Source organism: Phyllopteryx taeniolatus, chromosome 6 (genome assembly GCF_024500385.1).
Source record: "Phyllopteryx taeniolatus isolate TA_2022b chromosome 6, UOR_Ptae_1.2, whole genome shotgun sequence".
Classification (NCBI taxonomy): Eukaryota; Metazoa; Chordata; class Actinopteri; order Syngnathiformes; family Syngnathidae; genus Phyllopteryx; species Phyllopteryx taeniolatus.
Window position 1 is genome coordinate 21795971 of NC_084507.1, and position 22047 is coordinate 21818017.

Genomic DNA, 22047 nt, shown 5'->3' on the forward strand with positions numbered 1-22047 from the left:
TTTCGAGCCCTTTTATAGGGGACAGCAGAAGATCAGAACAGGTGTGAAGTTGAAATGTCTGTCACAGCCTGTTCTTCTGCCCTGTTTGTGTGCAAGGTACTGACATTGACTAGGGGGGAATCATAGCACTTTTCCCATCTTAAAATGCCCTAAAAGGAGGCCACCCAACCTGGGGCGAAAACCACCACAGTGAGATTAAAAGTCTTATGGTCTCTCGACAGAGCAACAGGTCTTGTTCTCAATTGATCTTTTCACACACTGGTCAAAGGTTACATTTCCCCCAAAATGGAAGCGGTACCGACATTAATTGGGGGCAGATGACGGTATGATGCGAGCTCCTCTAAAAACCTGTCTGTGACAGACCAGTAGCTAATTCAGCATTCTACAAGTCTGTCGCCCAACGTGGGGCTCGAACCCACGACCCTGAGATTAAGAGTCTCATGCTCTACCGACTGAGCTAGCCGGGCTGGCTGCTTACTGCTTGCGGCTGTGTGAAAGACGGGGCATGATCATCAATGGGTGATTCTGTTTCGAGAGCTTTTGTCGGGGATAGCAGAAGATCAGAACAGGTGTGAAGTTGAAATGTCTGTCACAGCATGTTCTTCTCGTCTGTTTGCGTACAAGGTACTGACATTGACTGGGTGTGAATCATGGCACTTTCCAATCTTAAAATGCCCTAAAAGAAAGCCACCAAACGTGGGGCTCAAACTCACCACTGTGAGATTGAGTCTTTTGCTTGACCAACAGAGGAACCCACATTGAACGGGGACAGATGACAATATGATCCGAGTTCCTCTTTCAAGCTGTTTGTGGTAGACCTGTTGCAAATCAAGCATCCATCGCCCAACGTGGGGCTCGAACCCACGACCCTGAGATTAAGAGTCTCATGCTCTACCGACTGAGCTAGTCAGGCTTGCGGCTTTGTGAAAGACGGGGCATGATCATCAAAAGGTGATTCTGTTTCGAGCCCTTTTATAGGGGACAGCAGAAGATCAGAAGAGGTGTGAAGTTGAAATGTCTGTCACAGCCTGTTCTTCTGCCCTGTTTGTGTGCAAGGTACTGACATTGACTAGGGGGGAATCATAGCACTTTTCCCATCTTAAAATGCCCTAAAAGGAGGCCACCCAACCTGGGGCGAAAACCACCACAGTGAGATTAAAAGTCTTATGGTCTCTCGACAGAGCAACAGGTCTTGTTCTCAATTGATCTTTTCACACACTGGTCAAAGGTTACATTTCCCCCAAAATGGAAGCGGTACCGACATTAATTGGGGGCAGATGACGGTATGATGCGAGCTCCTCTAAAAACCTGTCTGTGACAGACCAGTAGCTAATTCAGCATTGTACAAGTCTGTCGCCCAACGTGGGGCTCGAACCCACGACCCTGAGATTAAGAGTCTCATGCTCTACCGACTGAGCTAGCCGGGCTGGCTGCTTACTGCTTGCGGCTGTGTGAAAGACGGGGCATGATCATCAATGGGTGATTCTGTTTCGAGAGCTTTTGTCGGGGATAGCAGAAGATCAGAACAGGTGTGAAGTTGAAATGTCTGTCACAGCATGTTCTTCTCGTCTGTTTGCGTACAAGGTACTGACATTGACTGGGTGTGAATCATGGCACTTTCCAATCTTAAAATGCCCTAAAAGAAAGCCACCAAACGTGGGGCTCAAACTCACCACTGTGAGATTGAGTCTTTTGCTTGACCAACAGAGGAACCCACATTGAACGGGGACAGATGACAATATGATCCGAGTTCCTCTTTCAAGCTGTTTGTGGTAGACCTGTTGCAAATCAAGCATCCATCGCCCAACGTGGGGCTCGAACCCACGACCCTGAGATTAAGAGTCTCATGCTCTACCGACTGAGCTAGTCGGGCTTGCGGCTTTGTGAAAGACGGGGCATGATCATCAAAAGGTGATTCTGTTTCGAGCCCTTTTATAGGGGACAGCAGAAGATCAGAAGAGGTGTGAAGTTGAAATGTCTGTCACAGCCTGTTCTTCTGCCCTGTTTGTGTGCAAGGTACTGACATTGACTAGGGGGGAATCATAGCACTTTTCCCATCTTAAAATGCCCTAAAAGGAGGCCACCCAACCTGGGGCGAAAACCACCACAGTGAGATTAAAAGTCTTATGGTCTCTCGACAGAGCAACAGGTCTTGTTCTCAATTGATCTTTTCACACACTGGTCAAAGGTTACATTTCCCCCAAAATGGAAGCGGTACCGACATTAATTGGGGGCAGATGACGGTATGATGCGAGCTCCTCTAAAAACCTGTCTGTGACAGACCAGTAGCTAATTCAGCATTCTACAAGTCTGTCGCCCAACGTGGGGCTCGAACCCACGACCCTGAGATTAAGAGTCTCATGCTCTACCGACTGAGCTAGCCGGGCTGGCTGCTTACTGCTTGCGGCTGTGTGAAAGACGGGGCATGATCATCAATGGGTGATTCTGTTTCGAGATCTTTTGTCGGGGATAGCAGAAGATCAGAACAGGTGTGAAGTTGAAATGTCTGTCACAGCATGTTCTTCTCGTCTGTTTGCGTACAAGGTACTGACATTGACTGGGTGTGAATCATGGCACTTTCCAATCTTAAAATGCCCTAAAAGAAAGCCACCAAACGTGGGGCTCAAACTCACCACTGTGAGATTGAGTCTTTTGCTTGACCAACAGAGGAACCCACATTGAACGGGGACAGATGACAATATGATCCGAGTTTCAATTGATCTTTTCACACACTGGTCAAAGGTTACATTTCCCCCAAAATGGAAGCGGTACCGACATTAATTGGGGGCAGATGACGGTATGATGCGAGCTCCTCTAAAAACCTGTCTGTGACAGACCAGTAGCTAATTCAGCATTGTACAAGTCTGTCGCCCAACGTGGGGGTCGAACCCACGACCCTGAGATTAAGAGTCTCATGCTCTACCGACTGAGCTAGCCGGGCTGGCTGCTTACTGCTTGCGGCTGTGTGAAAGACGGGGCATGATCATCAATGGGTGATTCTGTTTCGAGAGCTTTTGTCGGGGATAGCAGAAGATCAGAACAGGTGTGAAGTTGAAATGTCTGTCACAGCATGTTCTTCTCGTCTGTTTGCGTACAAGGTACTGACATTGACTGGGTGTGAATCATGGCACTTTCCAATCTTAAAATGCCCTAAAAGAAAGCCACCAAACGTGGGGCTCAAACTCACCACTGTGAGATTGAGTCTTTTGCTTGACCAACAGAGGAACCCACATTGAACGGGGACAGATGACAATATGATCCGAGTTTCAATTGATCTTTTCACACACTGGTCAAAGGTTACATTTCCCCCAAAATGGAAGCGGTACCGACATTAATTGGGGGCAGATGACGGTATGATGCGAGCTCCTCTAAAAACCTGTCTGTGACAGACCAGTAGCTAATTCAGCATTCTACAAGTCTGTCGCCCAACGTGGGGCTCGAACCCACGACCCTGAGATTAAGAGTCTCATGCTCTACCGACTGAGCTAGCCGGGCTGGCTGCTTACTGCTTGCGGCTGTGTGAAAGACGGGGCATGATCATCAATCGGGTGATTCTGTTTCGAGAGCTTTTGTCGGGGATAGCAGAAGATCAGAACAGGTGTGAAGTTGAAATGTCTGTCACAGCATGTTCTTCTCGTCTGTTTGCGTACAAGGTACTGACATTGACTGGGTGTGAATCATGGCACTTTCCAATCTTAAAATGCCCTAAAAGAAAGCCACCAAACGTGGGGCTCAAACTCACCACTGTGAGATTGAGTCTTTTGCTTGACCAACAGAGGAACCCACATTGAACGGGGACAGATGACAATATGATCCGAGTTCCTCTTTCAAGCTGTTTGTGGTAGACCTGTTGCAAATCAAGCATCCATCGCCCAACGTGGGGCTCGAACCCACGACCCTGAGATTAAGAGTCTCATGCTCTACCGACTGAGCTAGTCAGGCTTGCGGCTTTGTGAAAGACGGGGCATGATCATCAAAAGGTGATTCTGTTTCGAGCCCTTTTATAGGGGACAGCAGAAGATCAGAAGAGGTGTGAAGTTGAAATGTCTGTCACAGCCTGTTCTTCTGCCCTGTTTGTGTGCAAGGTACTGACATTGACTAGGGGGGAATCATAGCACTTTTCCCATCTTAAAATGCCCTAAAAGGAGGCCACCCAACCTGGGGCGAAAACCACCACAGTGAGATTAAAAGTCTTATGGTCTCTCGACAGAGCAACAGGTCTTGTTCTCAATTGATCTTTTCACACACTGGTCAAAGGTTACATTTCCCCCAAAATGGAAGCGGTACCGACATTAATTGGGGGCAGATGACGGTATGATGCGAGCTCCTCTAAAAACCTGTCTGTGACAGACCAGTAGCTAATTCAGCATTCTACAAGTCTGTCGCCCAACGTGGGGCTCGAACCCACGACCCTGAGATTAAGAGTCTCATGCTCTACCGACTGAGCTAGCCGGGCTGGCTGCTTACTGCTTGCGGCTGTGTGAAAGACGGGGCATGATCATCAATGGGTGATTCTGTTTCGAGATCTTTTGTCGGGGATAGCAGAAGATCAGAACAGGTGTGAAGTTGAAATGTCTGTCACAGCATGTTCTTCTCGTCTGTTTGCGTACAAGGTACTGACATTGACTGGGTGTGAATCATGGCACTTTCCAATCTTAAAATGCCCTAAAAGAAAGCCACCAAACGTGGGGCTCAAACTCACCACTGTGAGATTGAGTCTTTTGCTTGACCAACAGAGGAACCCACATTGAACGGGGACAGATGACAATATGATCCGAGTTCCTCTTTCAAGCTGTTTGTGGTAGACCTGTTGCAAATCAAGCATCCATCGCCCAACGTGGGGCTCGAACCCACGACCCTGAGATTAAGAGTCTCATGCTCTACCGACTGAGCTAGTCAGGCTTGCGGCTTTGTGAAAGACGGGGCATGATCATCAAAAGGTGATTCTGTTTCGAGCCCTTTTATAGGGGACAGCAGAAGATCAGAAGAGGTGTGAAGTTGAAATGTCTGTCACAGCCTGTTCTTCTGCCCTGTTTGTGTGCAAGGTACTGACATTGACTAGGGGGGAATCATAGCACTTTTCCCATCTTAAAATGCCCTAAAAGGAGGCCACCCAACCTGGGGCGAAAACCACCACAGTGAGATTGAAAGTCTTATGGTCTCTCGACAGAGCAACAGGTCTTGTTCTCAATTGATCTTTTCACACACTGGTCAAAGGTTACATTTCCCCCAAAATGGAAGCGGTACCGACATTAATTGGGGGCAGATGACGGTATGATGCGAGCTCCTCTAAAAACCTGTCTGTGACAGACCAGTAGCTAATTCAGCATTCTACAAGTCTGTCGCCCAACGTGGGGCTCGAACCCACGACCCTGAGATTAAGAGTCTCATGCTCTACCGACTGAGCTAGCCGGGCTGGCTGCTTACTGCTTGCGGCTGTGTGAAAGACGGGGCATGATCATCAATGGGTGATTCTGTTTCGAGATCTTTTGTCGGGGATAGCAGAAGATCAGAACAGGTGTGAAGTTGAAATGTCTGTCACAGCATGTTCTTCTCGTCTGTTTGCGTACAAGGTACTGACATTGACTGGGTGTGAATCATGGCACTTTTCAATCTTAAAATGCCCTAAAAGAAAGCCACCAAACGTGGGGCTCAAACTCACCACTGTGAGATTGAGTCTTTTGCTTGACCAACAGAGGAACCCACATTGAACGGGGACAGATGACAATATGATCCGAGTTTCAATTGATCTTTTCACACACTGGTCAAAGGTTACATTTCCCCCAAAATGGAAGCGGTACCGACATTAATTGGGGGCAGATGACGGTATGATGCGAGCTCCTCTAAAAACCTGTCTGTGACAGACCAGTAGCTAATTCAGCATTCTACAAGTCTGTCGCCCAACGTGGGGCTCGAACCCACGACCCTGAGATTAAGAGTCTCATGCTCTACCGACTGAGCTAGCCGGGCTGGCTGCTTACTGCTTGCGGCTGTGTGAAAGACGGGGCATGATCATCAATCGGTGATTCTGTTTCGAGAGCTTTTGTCGGGGATAGCAGAAGATCAGAACAGGTGTGAAGTTGAAATGTCTGTCACAGCATGTTCTTCTCGTCTGTTTGCGTACAAGGTACTGACATTGACTGGGTGTGAATCATGGCACTTTCCAATCTTAAAATGCCCTAAAAGAAAGCCACCAAACGTGGGGCTCAAACTCACCACTGTGAGATTGAGTCTTTTGCTTGACCAACAGAGGAACCCACATTGAACGGGGACAGATGACAATATGATCCGAGTTCCTCTTTCAAGCTGTTTGTGGTAGACCTGTTGCAAATCAAGCATCCATCGCCCAACGTGGGGCTCGAACCCACGACCCTGAGATTAAGAGTCTCATGCTCTACCGACTGAGCTAGTCGGGCTTGCGGCTTTGTGAAAGACGGGGCATGATCATCAAAAGGTGATTCTGTTTCGAGCCCTTTTATAGGGGACAGCAGAAGATCAGAAGAGGTGTGAAGTTGAAATGTCTGTCACAGCCTGTTCTTCTGCCCTGTTTGTGTGCAAGGTACTGACATTGACTAGGGGGGAATCATAGCACTTTTCCCATCTTAAAATGCCCTAAAAGGAGGCCACCCAACCTGGGGCGAAAACCACCACAGTGAGATTAAAAGTCTTATGGTCTCTCGACAGAGCAACAGGTCTTGTTCTCAATTGATCTTTTCACACACTGGTCAAAGGTTACATTTCCCCCAAAATGGAAGCGGTACCGACATTAATTGGGGGCAGATGACGGTATGATGCGAGCTCCTCTAAAAACCTGTCTGTGACAGACCAGTAGCTAATTCAGCATTGTACAAGTCTGTCGCCCAACGTGGGGCTCGAACCCACGACCCTGAGATTAAGAGTCTCATGCTCTACCGACTGAGCTAGCCGGGCTGGCTGCTTACTGCTTGCGGCTGTGTGAAAGACGGGGCATGATCATCAATGGGTGATTCTGTTTCGAGATCTTTTGTCGGGGATAGCAGAAGATCAGAACAGGTGTGAAGTTGAAATGTCTGTCACAGCATGTTCTTCTCATCTGTTTGTTTACAAGGTACTGACATTGACTGGGTGTGAATCATGGCACTTTCCAATCTTAAAATGCCCTAAAAGAAAGCCACCAAACGTGGGGCTCAAACTCACCACTGTGAGATTGAGTCTTTTGCTTGACCAACAGAGGAACCCACATTGAACGGGGACAGATGACAATATGATCCGAGTTCCTCTTTCAAGCTGTTTGTGGTAGACCTGTTGCAAATCAAGCATCCATCGCCCAACGTGGGGCTCGAACCCACGACCCTGAGATTAAGAGTCTCATGCTCTACCGACTGAGCTAGTCGGGCTTGCGGCTTTGTGAAAGACGGGGCATGATCATCAAAAGGTGATTCTGTTTCGAGCCCTTTTATAGGGGACAGCAGAAGATCAGAAGAGGTGTGAAGTTGAAATGTCTGTTACAGCCTGTTCTTCTGCCCTGTTTGTGTGCAAGGTACTGACATTGACTAGGGGGGAATCATAGCACTTTTCCCATCTTAAAATGCCCTAAAAGGAGGCCACCCAACCTGGGGCGAAAACCACCACAGTGAGATTAAAAGTCTTATGGTCTCTCGACAGAGCAACAGGTCTTGTTCTCAATTGATCTTTTCACACACTGGTCAAAGGTTACATTTCCCCCAAAATGGAAGCGGTACCGACATTAATTGGGGGCAGATGACGGTATGATGCGAGCTCCTCTAAAAACCTGTCTGTGACAGACCAGTAGCTAATTCAGCATTGTACAAGTCTGTCGCCCAACGTGGGGCTCGAACCCACGACCCTGAGATTAAGAGTCTCATGCTCTACCGACTGAGCTAGCCGGGCTGGCTGCTTACTGCTTGCGGCTGTGTGAAAGACGGGGCATGATCATCAATCGGTGATTCTGTTTCGAGATCTTTTGTCGGGGATAGCAGAAGATCAGAACAGGTGTGAAGTTGAAATGTCTGTCACAGCCTGTTCTTCTGCCCTGTTTGTTTGCAAGGTACTGACATTGTAACAGGTCTTGTTCTCAATTGATCTTTCCACACACTGGTCAAAGGTTACATTTCCCCCAAAATGGAAGCGGTACCGACATTAATTGGGGGCAGATGACGGTATGATGCGAGCTCCTCTAAAAACCTGTCTGTGACAGACCAGTAGCTAATTCAGCATTCTAAAAGTCTGTCGCCCAACGTGGGGCTCGAACCCACGACCCTGCGATTAAAAAAAGAAATACATTATATATTTTTTTACAAGACACAATGTAATCTGATAGGCTCGACAAGACTTTTGTGCGACTTTTGACGATTTATTGTCAGCCGGAGGAAAACCTCTGAATGCCAGTGTGTTAAACACAATAGCTAACATGTTACAGATGTGTGTGTGTGTGTGTGTGTGTGTGTGTGTGTGTGCGCAGGGCGGAGAGTCTATTAGATTTATGGCACGTGGGATAAAACAGTTCTAAGTTAGATAAATAAGTAATATACTCTGGATGTGTCTCGCCCACTCTTGCTCTCTGCAGGACACACTGCTGTCTTTGTTCCCACTGAGCAAACACACACACACACACACTTCATACGATGTTTCTCTGAAATAATACGCCGCATATTCTTCGGGCCACACGTGTGCGTGCTAAGCGCTTGCATCCTTTCACACGAGCGCTGCGCAAACAAGCTTAAAGCAACTACTCATAAATAAGCGTCGCTGCCAAAGTGTCAATGCTGCCAGTGTGTTTTGTGCCCCGGCCGGCGTGTTCTTGTGTTCTGGCCTGCTGCGTCCTATCAGGATTAGCCTGGAATGTATGCACTTCCTCTTGCCATCTGACCATCCTCCGTCCCGCTGCCGCGTCAGCGTGTGCTCTTAGCCAAACCTCCTGTACACGCGAGTGTATGTTTCATTTTAACTGACGTTTAAAGAGTACACATGCCGTGGATATGTTCCGGACCCACCCACAATAAGCAAAAATTTGCAATATAGAGAGACCTTGTAATAAACACTTTTGGGGTTTTACCCCTCCCATACATTTTTTAAAAATGTAAAGACCCTGTAAATAGAATTCAGAGATTTGTTTCTAAATACATTAGACATGTTTGAAGATCATCCTTGAAAACATGTGCGAAGACTAGGGCTGGGCATCGTTTGAATTTGAATGATTCCAGTTCTGATTCCGTTTCAAACGATTCTCAATTCTGATTCTTTTAGGGCACAGCGTCAAAAATGTTTGCTTTAAATAAGGGGTGTACATTAATTTCTTTTGCGGTCCACAGCATAGACTGCAATGAACATTTGACACAGCCCATAGTGTTTGCCAACATTGTACTTCAGTACCTACTTTTTACACTGGGTGGCTCGGCAGAAGAATTGAATAAGAAGTTGGCTTACATCTCTCACTTGTTTTCAGCTAGTCACATCATTTGATAGTGCCACTGGCCACCCACAAAAGATGGATTGGTTTATTTAAAAAAAAAAAAATTTAAGATAATATCAATGTGGCCCTTAATTGCCATAGATTTCTCTGTATAGGGCCCTTGGAAGAAAAAGTTTGAGCATCCATGGTTTGAATGAAGAAGCTAACCAGTTATTTGTGGATTAAATCATCTGAACATCTCCATCCATCCATTATCTGAGCCGCTTATCCTCACAAGGGTCGCGGGAGCGCTGGAGCCTATCCCAGCTATCATCGGGCAGGAGGCGGGGTACACCCTGAACTGGTTGCCAGCCAATCGCAGGGTACATATAAACAAACAGCCATTCGCACTCACACTCACACCTACGGACAATTTAGAGTCTTCAATTAACCTACCATGCATGTTTTGGGGATGTGGGAGGAAACCGGCGTGCCCGGAAAAAACCCATGCAGGCACGGGGAGAACACGCAAACCCTGCATAGGCAGGGCTGGGGATTGAACACCGGTCCTCAGAAATCTGAGGCAGATGCTCTAACCAGTCACCCACTGCGCCGCCACTACCAATAGTCCTCCAAGAGAAAAACAACATCCTTATTACAGACTTGGATTGTTAAGTAATTTCAGTATTAAACTGCTCTAACCAGTCATCCACCGTGCCGCCCTGAACCTCTCTATGAATTGTAATTCTATTGACTTTATTAACTTTAATGTGAATGGCTTATTTTTAACCAGTATTAATATCAAAGCTATGAACTTGAAGTTGTTTAATTATTAATTTTCTTTTCACCGAAGTTTAAGTTAAACTTTCACAAGAGAGCTTTATCTTTGAAAACCTCATTAACCTCATTAATTTACAGTACACAAGAGTCTAATGCTACCAGTACTTAAAATATGTTACTGAGCTCCCACTGACGGACTAACCTGGTAGACAAAAGGAGAACGAGTTGGAAACACAGTCCAGAATAGCAGGACATAAACACAAAAACAGTTCTTGTTTTTATTTGATTGCTTTTCAGGCAGTGTGTGAGAGCGTGTAGACAAGAGTGTCTCCTGCGCTCGCTTGGGATAGAAAATACATATTCTAATGTTAGCTGGTTATTTGCATTTATGTAGACCCACTGTTTTCCGCTGGTGTGGCCGCTTTAGAGCGCCTCGTTGTCGGCCTTGAGTGCGCGGATGTCAAGCAGAGATAGGCAGAAGGGGGGGGGGGGGGAGTCTGACTTGAAAGCCAGCGTGTGGACCATGGCTTCAGGTTGGCTTGGAGAGCGCCTTGATGTTGACCGTGACTGCGCACACATCACCGAGAGAAAGGCGAAAGTGAGGGAAGGGAAGGGAAAGAAAAGGTCGACTTGACAGCCACCATGGGGACTGGCGTGGTCACTTTAGTGCGCCTCATTGTCGGCCGTGAGTGCACGCATGTTATGGACAGAAGCCAGATGAGTGAGGTAAAACATCCATCCATCCATTTTCTGAGCCGCTTCTCCTCACAAGGAGCCTATCCCAGCTGTCATCTGGCAGGAGGCGGGGTACACGCTGAACTGGTTGCCAGCCAATCACAGGGCACATAGAAACAAACAACCATCCGCACTCACATTCACACCTACAGGCAATTTAGAGTTGGCAATTAACCTGCATGCATGTTTTTGGGATGTGGGAGGAAACCGGAGTGCCCGGAGAAAGCCCACGCAGGCACGGGGAGAACATGCAAACTCCACACAGGCGGGACCGGGGATTGAACCCTGGTCCTCAGAACTGTGAGGCTGATGCTCTAACCAGTCGCCCACCGTGCCGCCTGAGGTTAAAAACATAATAATAATAATCAGACATCACACCTGATGGGCATGCAGGCACTCCAGACACAACTATGTGGATAGAAGACTATAAAAAAATCTGTTTTATATTATACGCCCCCTTTATAGTACGTATTAGCCGCTGTTAGCTCTTCAACACTCGTTAGCTCGTTTTCACGCAGACAGCTACTCGGTCGTACTAAATTATGCTTTGAATTGTCCCAGAAAAGAAATTACTTGAGCAAATTTACGTGGTGGCGAAGATTTATACTGTGAATAGCAGCCTCATTTTCAACAGTGAAATATGTCCAGTGAGCTTCCATATTTCACTGAAGCAAAGTCAGTGAGTCTCTAATCATCACGGCAGACTTTCCTGATCATTACGAGCATCCCGACTACATTTTTCATTTTCCACATTAGCAAAATAACACTGCTTTCCTTTCTACGGGCAGAGAGAGCGAAACGAGTGCTTGTCGTTAATGCACCGGGAGACACGATAAAGAATGCATTCATCTACAGCTCACATACACACACATGCACACACATACACACACACACTCAAGTGTGTTGTGGTGGTCCTATTTAAGCACAGTTGCTCTCCCATGACCACCTCCTGTACCTGGAGACCTCTCCGTCTCGGACCCCCTCTGTGCTTCCGTGTTTGCGTGTCTCTGCCTCGCCGCCTCGACCCAATCGGACCGTGTGAGTAAAGAACATGTCAGTGAAAACACGCCAGTACGCCGTGTCAATACCGGGCATGTCAGTAAATAACAGTAAAGAATAAGACAGCAAAAAATAAGTCAGTAAGAACCGGAAGACCATATTTGGGGCTTTTCCACCAACCAGCCCAGGACTCAAAGTTCCTGGTAACAGGAGTTCCTGGTAGCAAAAGGTTCATGTGGACCATGTGGTTTGTGTTTCCATTGCACTAACAACAAACTGCGGCACGGTGTCTGACTGGTTAGAGCGTCTACCTCGCAGTTCTGAGGACTGGGGTTCAATCCCCGGCCCCGCCTGTGTGGAGTTTGCATGTTCTCCCCGTGCCTGCGTGGTTTATTCTCGGGGCACTCCGGTTTCCTCCCGCATCCCAAAAACATGCATGGTAGGTTAATTGGTGTTTCTAAATTGTGAATGGTTGTTTGTTTATGTGTGCCCTGCGATTGGCTGGCAACCAGTTCAGGGTGTACCCTGCCTCCTGCCCGATGGTAGCTGGGATACCCTTGTGAGGATAAGCGGCTCAGAAAATGGATGGATGGATGGATGGATTATAACGAACCCAATGCCAATGAAGTTGGGACGTTGTGTTAAACATAAAGAAAAACAGAATACAATGATTTGCAAATCATGTTCAACCTATATTTAATTAAATACACTACAAATATATTTAATGTTCAAACATAAACTTTATTTTTTTTAGCAAATAATCATTAACTTGTTATGGCTGCAACACGTTAAAAAAAAGCTGGGGCAGGGTTAAAGTTGAGGAATGTTCATCAAACACCTGTTTGAAGTTCGAAGTTTAAGGACAATGTTACTCAACGTACAATTGCAAAGAATGTAGGGATTTCATCATCTACGGTCCATAATATCATCAAAAGGTTCAGAGTGCATGTAAGCAGCAAGGCCAAAAACTAACATTGAATGCCCGTGACCTTCAATCCCTCAGCCGGCACTGCATCAAAAACTGACATCAATGGCTCAGGAACACTTCAGAAAACCAATGTCCGACGAGTCCACATTTCAAATTGTTTTTGGAAATTGTGGCGGTCGTGTCCTCCGGGCCAAAGAGGAAAAGAACCATCCGGACTGTTATGGAGGCAAAGTTCAAAAGCCAGCATCTGTGATGGTATGGGGCTGTGTGAGTGCCAATGGCATGGGTAACTTACACATCTGTGGAGGCACCATTAATGCTGCAAGGTACATACAGGTTTTGAGAAACATAAGCTGCCATCCAAGCAAAGTCTCTTTCATGCCCCTGCTTATTTCAGCAAGACAATGCCAAACCACGTTCTGCACGTGTTACAACAGCGTGGCTTCGTAGTAAAAGAGTGCAGGTGCTAGACTGGGTTGCCTGCAGTCCACACCTGTCTCCCATTGAAAATGTGTGGCGCATTATGAAGCGTAAAATACGACAACGGAGACCCCGGACTGTTGAACAGCTGAAGCTGTACATCAAGCAAGAATGGGAAAGAATTCCATCTACAAAGCTTCAACAATTAGTGTCCTCAGTTCCCAAACGTTTATTGAATGTTGTTAAAAGAAAAGGTGATGTAACACAGTGATAAACATGACCTTGTCCCAGCTTTTTTTGGAACATGATGAAGCCATAAAATTCAAATGTAATGATTGTTTGCAAAAAACAATCGAGTTTATCAGTTTGAACATTAAATATCTTTGTAGTGTATTCAATGAAATATAGGTTGAACATGATTTGCAAATCATTGTATTCTGTTTATATTTATGTTTAACACAACGGGTTGTAGTGCACACACACTCACAGCATGGTTACAGTCGGATAAACAGTGTCACAGTCCATATACACTACTTCCTATGGGTGTGTGTGTTCTCATTCACAGATATACAGTTTGCATAAATTCAGTGCATCGCTTCGCAGGTGAATGCATGCTTGGATATGAATGTGTGGGAGCTGGACTCATTGAAGAGTGTGTGTGTGTGCATGTGGAATGCAGCATGCCAACACATCTTTGATTTATGGCTGGAACGCTGCCAGGGTTGTTCACGCTTAGTGAGAGTAATTGTACACCTACTGTCAGGCAGGTGAATCTCAACAGGCCCGGGTACCTCAGTCGGTAGAGCATGAGACTCTTAATCTCGGGGTTGTGGGTTTGAGCCCCAAGTTTGGTGCAGTTTTGTTGTGGGCCACATGATTGATTGTTCGTGTCGGATCAGATCCTGTTGCCTGCCCAGGTGGGTTGGCGTGGATCGCCCGACCCAACAGCAATATACCTTCTGAGCATGTTAGCATTTTAGCATGTGACCTAACAGAGATTTTCACATTTTCACCAACTTTATGTGTGTGTTTATGGATGTGTGTGAGTGGTGAGTGTGTGTCTGTATGTGTGTAAGTAAAAGGAGACAAAATGATGTGCCTGCGTGTGTGCAGTTATACAGCCCATCTCCATGGCAACAGGGACGCGGTCAAGAGAAGTTGAAGTAGCAAAGAAAGTAATGCAGCATGTGGGAAGAATCTTAATAGTTGAACAGTAGACACTTTGTGTTGTGTTTTGAATCTTTTACACACAAATACACACACGCAGTGACCTTTTTACCGATTGCAGACCGACACAAGACCTCAAGTGTGCATGTGTGCGTTTATGACTTCATTAAAAGCCCGGCAAGCTCAGTCGGTAGAGCATGAGACTCTTAGTTTCAGGGTCGTTGGTTCGAACCCCATGTTGGGTGATGGGCTTTTGGGGGGATGATATATATCATATGACTCACCGGGTATCCAAATATACTCACTGGGAATGTGTCTGCTTGAGCTTCTCAGTCATCCAGTTCTTGGTAATATGCAAAAGTTGCATCGAGGCAACAGGACTCTATTGGTTCCTTTGAAGACCTGACATCGTCCCCCAAAGATTGCAATATTCATTTGAATAGTGACTTATTAATGAGCTGTTGAACAAGCAGGCGAACGACCGGATGTTATGCAAAACGGTCATTCAGAAGGTTCTTGTTTACAAAATGGACAACCTATCTGTAGACTGAAAGTGGAATATGTTAGCACCGAATTCAAAGCTAAATGCTAACTTTAGCACTCCTGCATAACTTAGTTGGTACCACACGAGAACCTTGAGCCCCTTTCAACTGGTATTGTTTGGATCTCGTTGTGAAAGAAGCTAGGATTTCAGGGTTGTGGGTTCACGCGGTATACACTAAGTTTAAGTAGTGTGTGTCTGTGTACGCTTGTGTGTGTGTGTGTGCGTGTGCATGTGCATGCTTGTGTTGCCACGCTACACAGTGATGTACTCTGGAGTCTGCGATGAAAAACAAAGTTTTAGGTTAGGTTGCGTTGTGACGGTGTATGTGTGTGTGGGTGCAGGCTTGTGTGCATGCGTGTGTGTGTGTGTGTGTGTTAATTTTTAGTAAGCTGACATATGTAACACTGTATGTACAGCTGCAAATGCACTTTGTGTGTGTGTGTGTGTGCTTGTATGTGTGCGTGTGTTGCTCAGCCAGTGTTGTAAACGTGCTCTCTGATGTGGCTGACTGTATTTAGACAGAGTTCAGAGCGCATGAGGAAGTTGATGGAGGCGCGTGCATGTGTCTGTGTGCGCGTGTGTGTGCGTGCGTGCGCGTGCGTGTGTGTGTGTGTGTGTGCGTGTATTTGTGTGAGAGACAATTCTTATACCGCCAGACATGAAACACTTTTGTGCCATTTTATACACTTTTTTGCACAGACCACCATACAGTTGTCTGCATATTATCTGTGTGTGCGTGTGTGTGTTAGCAGGGCGTTTCTGTCCAGAGAAGAAAATATCCCGGACGACCACGGGAATGAATCCGCCCACTAAACCACACCCAACTCGCCAGCAAGCGGGCGAACGATCATTAAAGATTTGGTCTTCAGTGTCACTCTCTCTCTCTTTGTGCATCTGCGTTCAAACATGACAACACAGCAACTACATAATACTTGTTTAAGGTCCCATTCACACACTCATCTGACTTTACACAAAACATGCATGGTACACTGGAAAGTGTAACATCTGGAAGCAGCCTGGTTAGGATTCTTCCAATCGCTGAGCTTCCTTCTAACAATATTCGTCCAATCGCTGGGCTACCTCCTATCAACATTCATCCAAATGCTCAGCTATGTCCAAACTAGATTGGATAGCATTTTCATTTGTTGACGTGACAGCTCCATGAAATGACCACAACAAGGAGCGACTGTCTCATTTAATTAAACATAAGTTCCTTTCTCGCTCCTCCTCAAAAATGCACGAGCCGGATTCTCATGCTCTACCGACTGTGCTAGCCAGGCTTCCCAAAAAACTTTTATGCTGCCTGTCAAAGCTCATATTCTCCAGTGAACGTCCACGGCAGCAATTTCCCAGCATAGGAGGTAGTAGCATTTTCCAGTTTTTTTGTGTGAGGTTTCTGACAGAATGGGATGAAGCCGGCACTTTATAGACTTTCAAGGAAGAATCAGGGGCAGGGTGGTGGCTGTGTGAAAGGGAATAGCGGAAAGCCAGAACGTGGTGGTGAAGTTTATCTCCCTGCCACAGTCTGCTCTTTTTCCATGTTTGTTCCATGTAAGGCACGAACCAGTTTGATTCAGTGTCCTGAAAGGGACTACCCTGAGATTAACCAAATGAACTATCTTGGCTTGCTGTCTCTACATCTTTTCATACAGATTGTGTGAAAGGAGATACCAAACGCCAGACCATGGGTGTGCCTGTCATAGCCTTTTGTTTTCCCATGTTTGTGGGAAAGGTCCCAACATGGAATGGGAGAGAAGGTGTCACGACACCCCTGCCTGCCAGTGTGATCCAGTTCAGTACCTAATAAAGTGCCTCAAAAGTGGCTCCAACCCAAGATCCTGAGATTAAGTCTCATGCTCTCACGACTGAGCTCGGTATCCAGGAAACTTTTCGCACAATCTGTTAGCATCATGGGCCAGTCCTCTGCCGGACATTTCGCTGCTCCACAGAGCGTCGTATTCTGGCGGATTATCTCTCGCCTGTGATGACAGCAGACCAGCAAATAGGTGCAGCACTATGTCCCTGACCTTGTCTAACCTCTTTAAATTCGGCCGATTGGAAGATGACATCCCATAATCATGATTTACAATTAGTCAACTTCAAGCTCATAAGTCATTGCGGAGTAACAAAGTTCACCCATCGACTAGTCTGTTCGGCACCGAGTACCTAGTGGAGTATCCTGAACACAACACTGAGATTGAATCTCATGCTCTACTGACTGAGCTAGCCAGGCCTGTGCTGGGTGACACTCTAGCTTATATTTTCCAGTGTTTTGTGTGAAAGGTACTGACATGGAATGGAGTAAGGGCGGTATTGCAAGTGCTATAGGTGGTGTCTGCTCAATGCAATACTGTCCGTTCGTCCATTCCAAAGAAACTCAATTATTCTGCCTCCAGGAACGACCACCAAAACACGGCCTTCTTGGACCGGAGACAGTTGCATTACCATTTTACAACACAATGGAATATTAATGAGGGCGTTTCCACCTAACGACTCTTGTTGATGGACAGTGGCCTCTCTGCCAGGGATCCTAACCACTGCCATTTTGCATTCTAAAAGAATGACACCATTAGTGGCCACTTGGAGCATGAATAGTTGTTTTTCCACACCAACCCAGGCTATTCTGTCCTAACTAGCCTTGTGGCATGAACTGATGAAGCCTGCTTGACTGAGAGGCAAAACATCTTCTAAGACAAGCAGAAGAGTCCAGTTGCGATCGATTCAATGCCCTGAGAATGAAATGATGTCCATGAATGAGAATTTTCACAGGAATGCTTCCCCTATCCAGTTTTGATACTGTACCTAGTAGAGTGTCCTAAAATATACTTGCCCAACATGGGGCATGAACCCACAACCCTGAGATTAAAAGTCTCATGATCTACCAACTCAGCTAGCCAGTCTTGTGGGGTTTGCAGCTCGTCACACTGCATGCCACAAATGAATGGGTGGGTTAGATTTCATACTTGAGAATTTCGCAGTTTTAGTGAAACTGCATAGAAGGTGATGTGAAAAAGTCACCAAAAAAAAAAAAGAAACGAGAACTAGACTTTGCACTATTGTGAGACCAACTTGGTTTGTTATTATGAAATATATCACATTTTGGAACTTTCCCAGCACTAAAAGTAAGTGAACCACAAAATTAGTTTTTCTCGTGTTACACATTTTGGTGCCGTCATGACATTCCCAAAGAATTCCATCTTTGTCGTGTTCTTCTTGAGAGCAAAGAGTGTTTGTGTTCGCAGTGAAGGAGACACATGGAAATGTGAACTTTGACGGGCAGCTAATGGCTAAAACTAACAGTAAAAAGACAAAGTCCGGACCTGGGAAAATGTTCCGAACACCTGCACGTCCGTCACTCGAGTTTTTCTCGAGGGAGCGCAACGTCCGCAAACATTGATATTGTAAAACAAGCGACAGAAACGAAACACTTTTTCTTTCCTTAGCGAGTGACGCTAAGGCGCTAAGTCAGCTTCTTTAGACGCGTCTGGGCGGGGATCAATGGGTCGGGAAATCCAGCGTAGTGTTCCATTTGCCGGTCTCCTGGGAATACATTTATTATAACGTGCTTCCCACAAATGAGCAGCAGAGGTGTTTCATTTTCACTAACTAGAAGAAACACTGAATGCTTCTTGTCCTCCACCTCAGCTGCTTACTATATCATAATTATATCTGAATGTATGTATACCGGCGGCACGGTGGACGACTGGTTAGGGCGTCAGCCTCACAGTTCTGAGAACCGGGGTTCAATGCCCGGCCCCGCCTGTGTGGAGTTTGCATGTTCTCCCCGTGCCTGTGTGGGTTTTCGCCTGGCACTCCGGTTTCCTCCCACATCCCAAAAACACGCTTCAATTGGAGACTCTAAATTGCCCGTAGGTGTGAATGTGAGTGCGAAAGGTTGTTTGTTTGTATGTGCCATGCGATTGGCTGGCAACCACTTCAGGGTGTACCCCGCCTCCTGCCCGATGATAGCTGGGTTAGGCTCCAGCACGCCTACGACCCTTGTGCGGAGAACCGGCTCAGAAAATGGATGGATGTATACTGGACTGTATATGCAGTATATACAATGTGTGTAAATGTTTAGTCATATTTGGTGGCTGTTCTGCTTTGTTAAAAAGTTCTTCCATTTTGTTAGTCACTTGGGCTCCATGGAAAAATAAAACATTTTTGGCACTACGGTGAACCCCCATTATTGTACATTGTTTTCCGCCGTTATTTCAAAGATTTTTAAGCGATTGTTTTTTCACATTCCAGACCCCTCGTGCTAGGTGAAAATCTGTGATATAGACCATTTAAAAAAAAAACATTTTACCCATACTTCTACTCCTGCCACACTATCAGCCAAGTAGTACGAGTGATATATAAAAAACAAATCAGCCCTCTCTGACCCCGTCTCGTACCACAAATGGATTTTTAAGAATTCCTCACGCCCCAGGAACAACAACCAATCAGAGACAGAAGGTGTCACTGACGCGATGTCAATCATTTTGCATAGCGGACACACCCCTGCAGCCTCACACTGACCTGTTATGTTGGGCTCTAGTAGCTTTGCTGAAACTGGCAGAATATCGATATCCGGAAAATAAAAAAATGCCCATCTCTCGTTTACCAACAGCTAGCAAACAAGCAGAGCAAAGAGTGCTTAGGCAGCTGGGAGGATTCAGAAGTGACGCAGAATTAGCAACCTTTCTACTCGACAATTACGTTTATTTATCATTTTACAAGTGCGTATTATTTATCACTTCTTTTTTATTTTTTATTGATTGTGCATTCCAAAAATTTTTACTTGGATTTGATAACTTTTACATCTATTATAGCACTCCATTACAAATAACTCATGCTACCAACGCAGCGGCCATGGCTAACATCGACATGTTTACAGTACTAATGCTAGCTTGATTTTGCTAGTGCTGCTATTTTGATGTAGCTGGATATGCGTTTTCTGTGATTATATAAATCAAAATTATGCACTTCCATAATCACATGCCATTATGAATGGCCATGAGTGAAAATGGCGCTTGTGCACGTTAGTGAGGGGCGTGGCTTTGGTCAGGGATTCGAGGGGGTGTGAGATTAGCTAAATGAGGCTACATTCAAATCTTGCTCGCGGTTTTAACACTGCAAACTCCCCCTTTAAACTCCAAAATGTTCAACAAATTAATATCATTTTGTCTAACAAAAGTCAGGTATCTTAATGCTAACATATAATGTAATAAAATAAAAACCCATTTAAAAAATGATCGCATAAAAATCCAGGAAGTAGCAGGGGCACAAATAATAAACCACAATATAGCAGGGTTCACTGTACTGTAAATACGGTATATATTGATCCGTCGTACAGTGCAGCTTTTTCTCTTAATTTTACTGCTTTTTTGTTTGCATTTCCCCCTCAGTTTGTGATGAATTAGATGTGGTGTAGATTGAGTTGACTGCAACGCAAAGTTTCCTGTCATTTAATCTTTTTGTGTCGCTCCCGCCGTTTGTTTGTTCCCGACTGAAGACAAAAAAAAGCAAAGTAGTGGCGCGTACGAGATCAGTATATGTGGATTATCTGCGGTGCGTTCAAAGCCCGCATGTTCCGCTCGCTCGGGCCTGTTAGCGGCACTGCATTCAACTGCACGCAGCCGTCGTCAAAATACAGGCGGCCGCACAGATCACCCGCAGCGAACATCCACTACGCGCTGTATGTGCGTGTGTGTGTGCTTGCGTGCGTGCGTGCGTGCGTGTGTGTTTGTGCATTTGATTCTGGGCTGATGAAATCAGGGCTGTAGTGTGTGGGAACAGATGAACAACAAATGACCTTAAACCAAATTGAAAATTCAGCGTTACCTCGATTTACGAGTGCCCCAATTTACAAGTTTGTTTGAGTTAGCGTTCGCCGTTCATTGATTTTGTTTTGCTCTGTGTTGCGAGACAAAATTAGCGTTACGATAGAACTTCACATAGACCGCCACTCGAGTGAAAGTACTGTAATGCCCTTGTTGGCAATGTGGGCAAAGAGAGCCACAGTCACCAATACACTTTCAGCAGTTTATTAAATGGGACAAGCAGTCAAGCACAAAAACAAACCGGGAACACTAGCAAGGAGCACGCGCTCAGGCTGAAATAACCGGCCAACCCAAGTGACTCCAGTCACTAATAGGCCATACCCCTTAAAGGCACACCTGTAAGACATGAATACTGAAGTGCGTACAGTAATTACACTTATGATTGTATTACTTTTTTTGCATTGTTTTATTATGTTTTTAAACAACACAGTGCTGCCGACATGGAATGGGGGACGAAAGTACCGCCCATTATGTTATAGTGCCGTATCCAATTAATTGCTATCTGGTATGCTAATCCACCAGTTGTTGTTGTCAATGTTGATGGCGTTCACGCTCACACAGAAATTCAGGGGCAGTGTTTTGAGATCTGCCCACTCTGGAACCTGGTTTAAAAAGTGATTGTTTACGGCCTCTCAAAACGACAGCTCTGTGTGAAAAAAATATTAACAAACTCTCTGGAGGTACACTGAAATGCATTGCTGTGTAGTCCAGGACTTTGTTGCCCAACATGGGGCTCGAAGCCACAATCCTGAGATTAAGAGTCTCATGTACTACTGACTAAGATAGCTTCCCCCTTGAAGTTATTCAAGGTGACTTTCCTGTTCCATGTGAAACGTGATGACACTGGATGACAAAAATATCGTGGCTTTAGAAGTATTAACGATGGGATGGTGGCTGCGTTGTAGTTAATAAAGGTATATTAGCGTGTTGGCATTAGCATCGGGTGTGCAATCTCAAGCGAGACAGCTTTGAAAATTTCACTCTCATCTTCTGGGATGCGGCTGTTTCAAGTATTTGTATTATTTTTTTTTTTTAATGAAAAAGTAACTTTTACTTTGACTTATTGAGTTTTTCAAGTTATGAACCATTGCCTGGTCGATTTTTGCTTTGTGTTGCAAGATGAAGTGTGATTTAACAGTAAACTTCAGCTATGCTACTGCTCAGGTATTGTGGAAAAAAAATACAGCGCTATTAGGTTACTATTACCCTCGCATGGCAAGGAGCCAGTCAATGAAGCACTTCCAGCCATTTATTGAAT

At 45.6% G+C, this 22047-nt stretch overlaps 1 protein-coding gene and 16 non-coding genes across 18 annotated transcripts in view; 1 reads left to right on the top strand and 16 right to left on the bottom strand.

The window, feature by feature from the left end:
* Nucleotides 1-22047, top strand: part of bbs9 (Bardet-Biedl syndrome 9) — a 157550-nt gene that overhangs the window by 129590 nt on the left and 5913 nt on the right. The window lies entirely within an intron of this gene.
* trnak-cuu (transfer RNA lysine (anticodon CUU)) lies at nt 395-467 on the bottom strand. The gene has a single exon. It is a non-coding gene; the product is annotated as a tRNA-Lys (tRNA).
* trnak-cuu (transfer RNA lysine (anticodon CUU)) lies at nt 841-913 on the bottom strand. The gene has a single exon. It is a non-coding gene; the product is annotated as a tRNA-Lys (tRNA).
* On the bottom strand, nt 1355-1427 carry trnak-cuu (transfer RNA lysine (anticodon CUU)). The gene has a single exon. It is a non-coding gene; the product is annotated as a tRNA-Lys (tRNA).
* trnak-cuu (transfer RNA lysine (anticodon CUU)) lies at nt 1801-1873 on the bottom strand. The gene has a single exon. It is a non-coding gene; the product is annotated as a tRNA-Lys (tRNA).
* On the bottom strand, nt 2315-2387 carry trnak-cuu (transfer RNA lysine (anticodon CUU)). The gene has a single exon. It is a non-coding gene; the product is annotated as a tRNA-Lys (tRNA).
* Nucleotides 2869-2941, bottom strand: trnak-cuu (transfer RNA lysine (anticodon CUU)). The gene has a single exon. It is a non-coding gene; the product is annotated as a tRNA-Lys (tRNA).
* Nucleotides 3423-3495, bottom strand: trnak-cuu (transfer RNA lysine (anticodon CUU)). The gene has a single exon. It is a non-coding gene; the product is annotated as a tRNA-Lys (tRNA).
* trnak-cuu (transfer RNA lysine (anticodon CUU)) lies at nt 3870-3942 on the bottom strand. Its single transcript has one exon. It is a non-coding gene; the product is annotated as a tRNA-Lys (tRNA).
* trnak-cuu (transfer RNA lysine (anticodon CUU)) lies at nt 4384-4456 on the bottom strand. Its single transcript has one exon. It is a non-coding gene; the product is annotated as a tRNA-Lys (tRNA).
* On the bottom strand, nt 4830-4902 carry trnak-cuu (transfer RNA lysine (anticodon CUU)). The gene has a single exon. It is a non-coding gene; the product is annotated as a tRNA-Lys (tRNA).
* Nucleotides 5344-5416, bottom strand: trnak-cuu (transfer RNA lysine (anticodon CUU)). The gene has a single exon. It is a non-coding gene; the product is annotated as a tRNA-Lys (tRNA).
* On the bottom strand, nt 5898-5970 carry trnak-cuu (transfer RNA lysine (anticodon CUU)). The gene has a single exon. It is a non-coding gene; the product is annotated as a tRNA-Lys (tRNA).
* trnak-cuu (transfer RNA lysine (anticodon CUU)) lies at nt 6344-6416 on the bottom strand. Its single transcript has one exon. It is a non-coding gene; the product is annotated as a tRNA-Lys (tRNA).
* Nucleotides 6858-6930, bottom strand: trnak-cuu (transfer RNA lysine (anticodon CUU)). The gene has a single exon. It is a non-coding gene; the product is annotated as a tRNA-Lys (tRNA).
* Nucleotides 7304-7376, bottom strand: trnak-cuu (transfer RNA lysine (anticodon CUU)). The gene has a single exon. It is a non-coding gene; the product is annotated as a tRNA-Lys (tRNA).
* On the bottom strand, nt 7818-7890 carry trnak-cuu (transfer RNA lysine (anticodon CUU)). Its single transcript has one exon. It is a non-coding gene; the product is annotated as a tRNA-Lys (tRNA).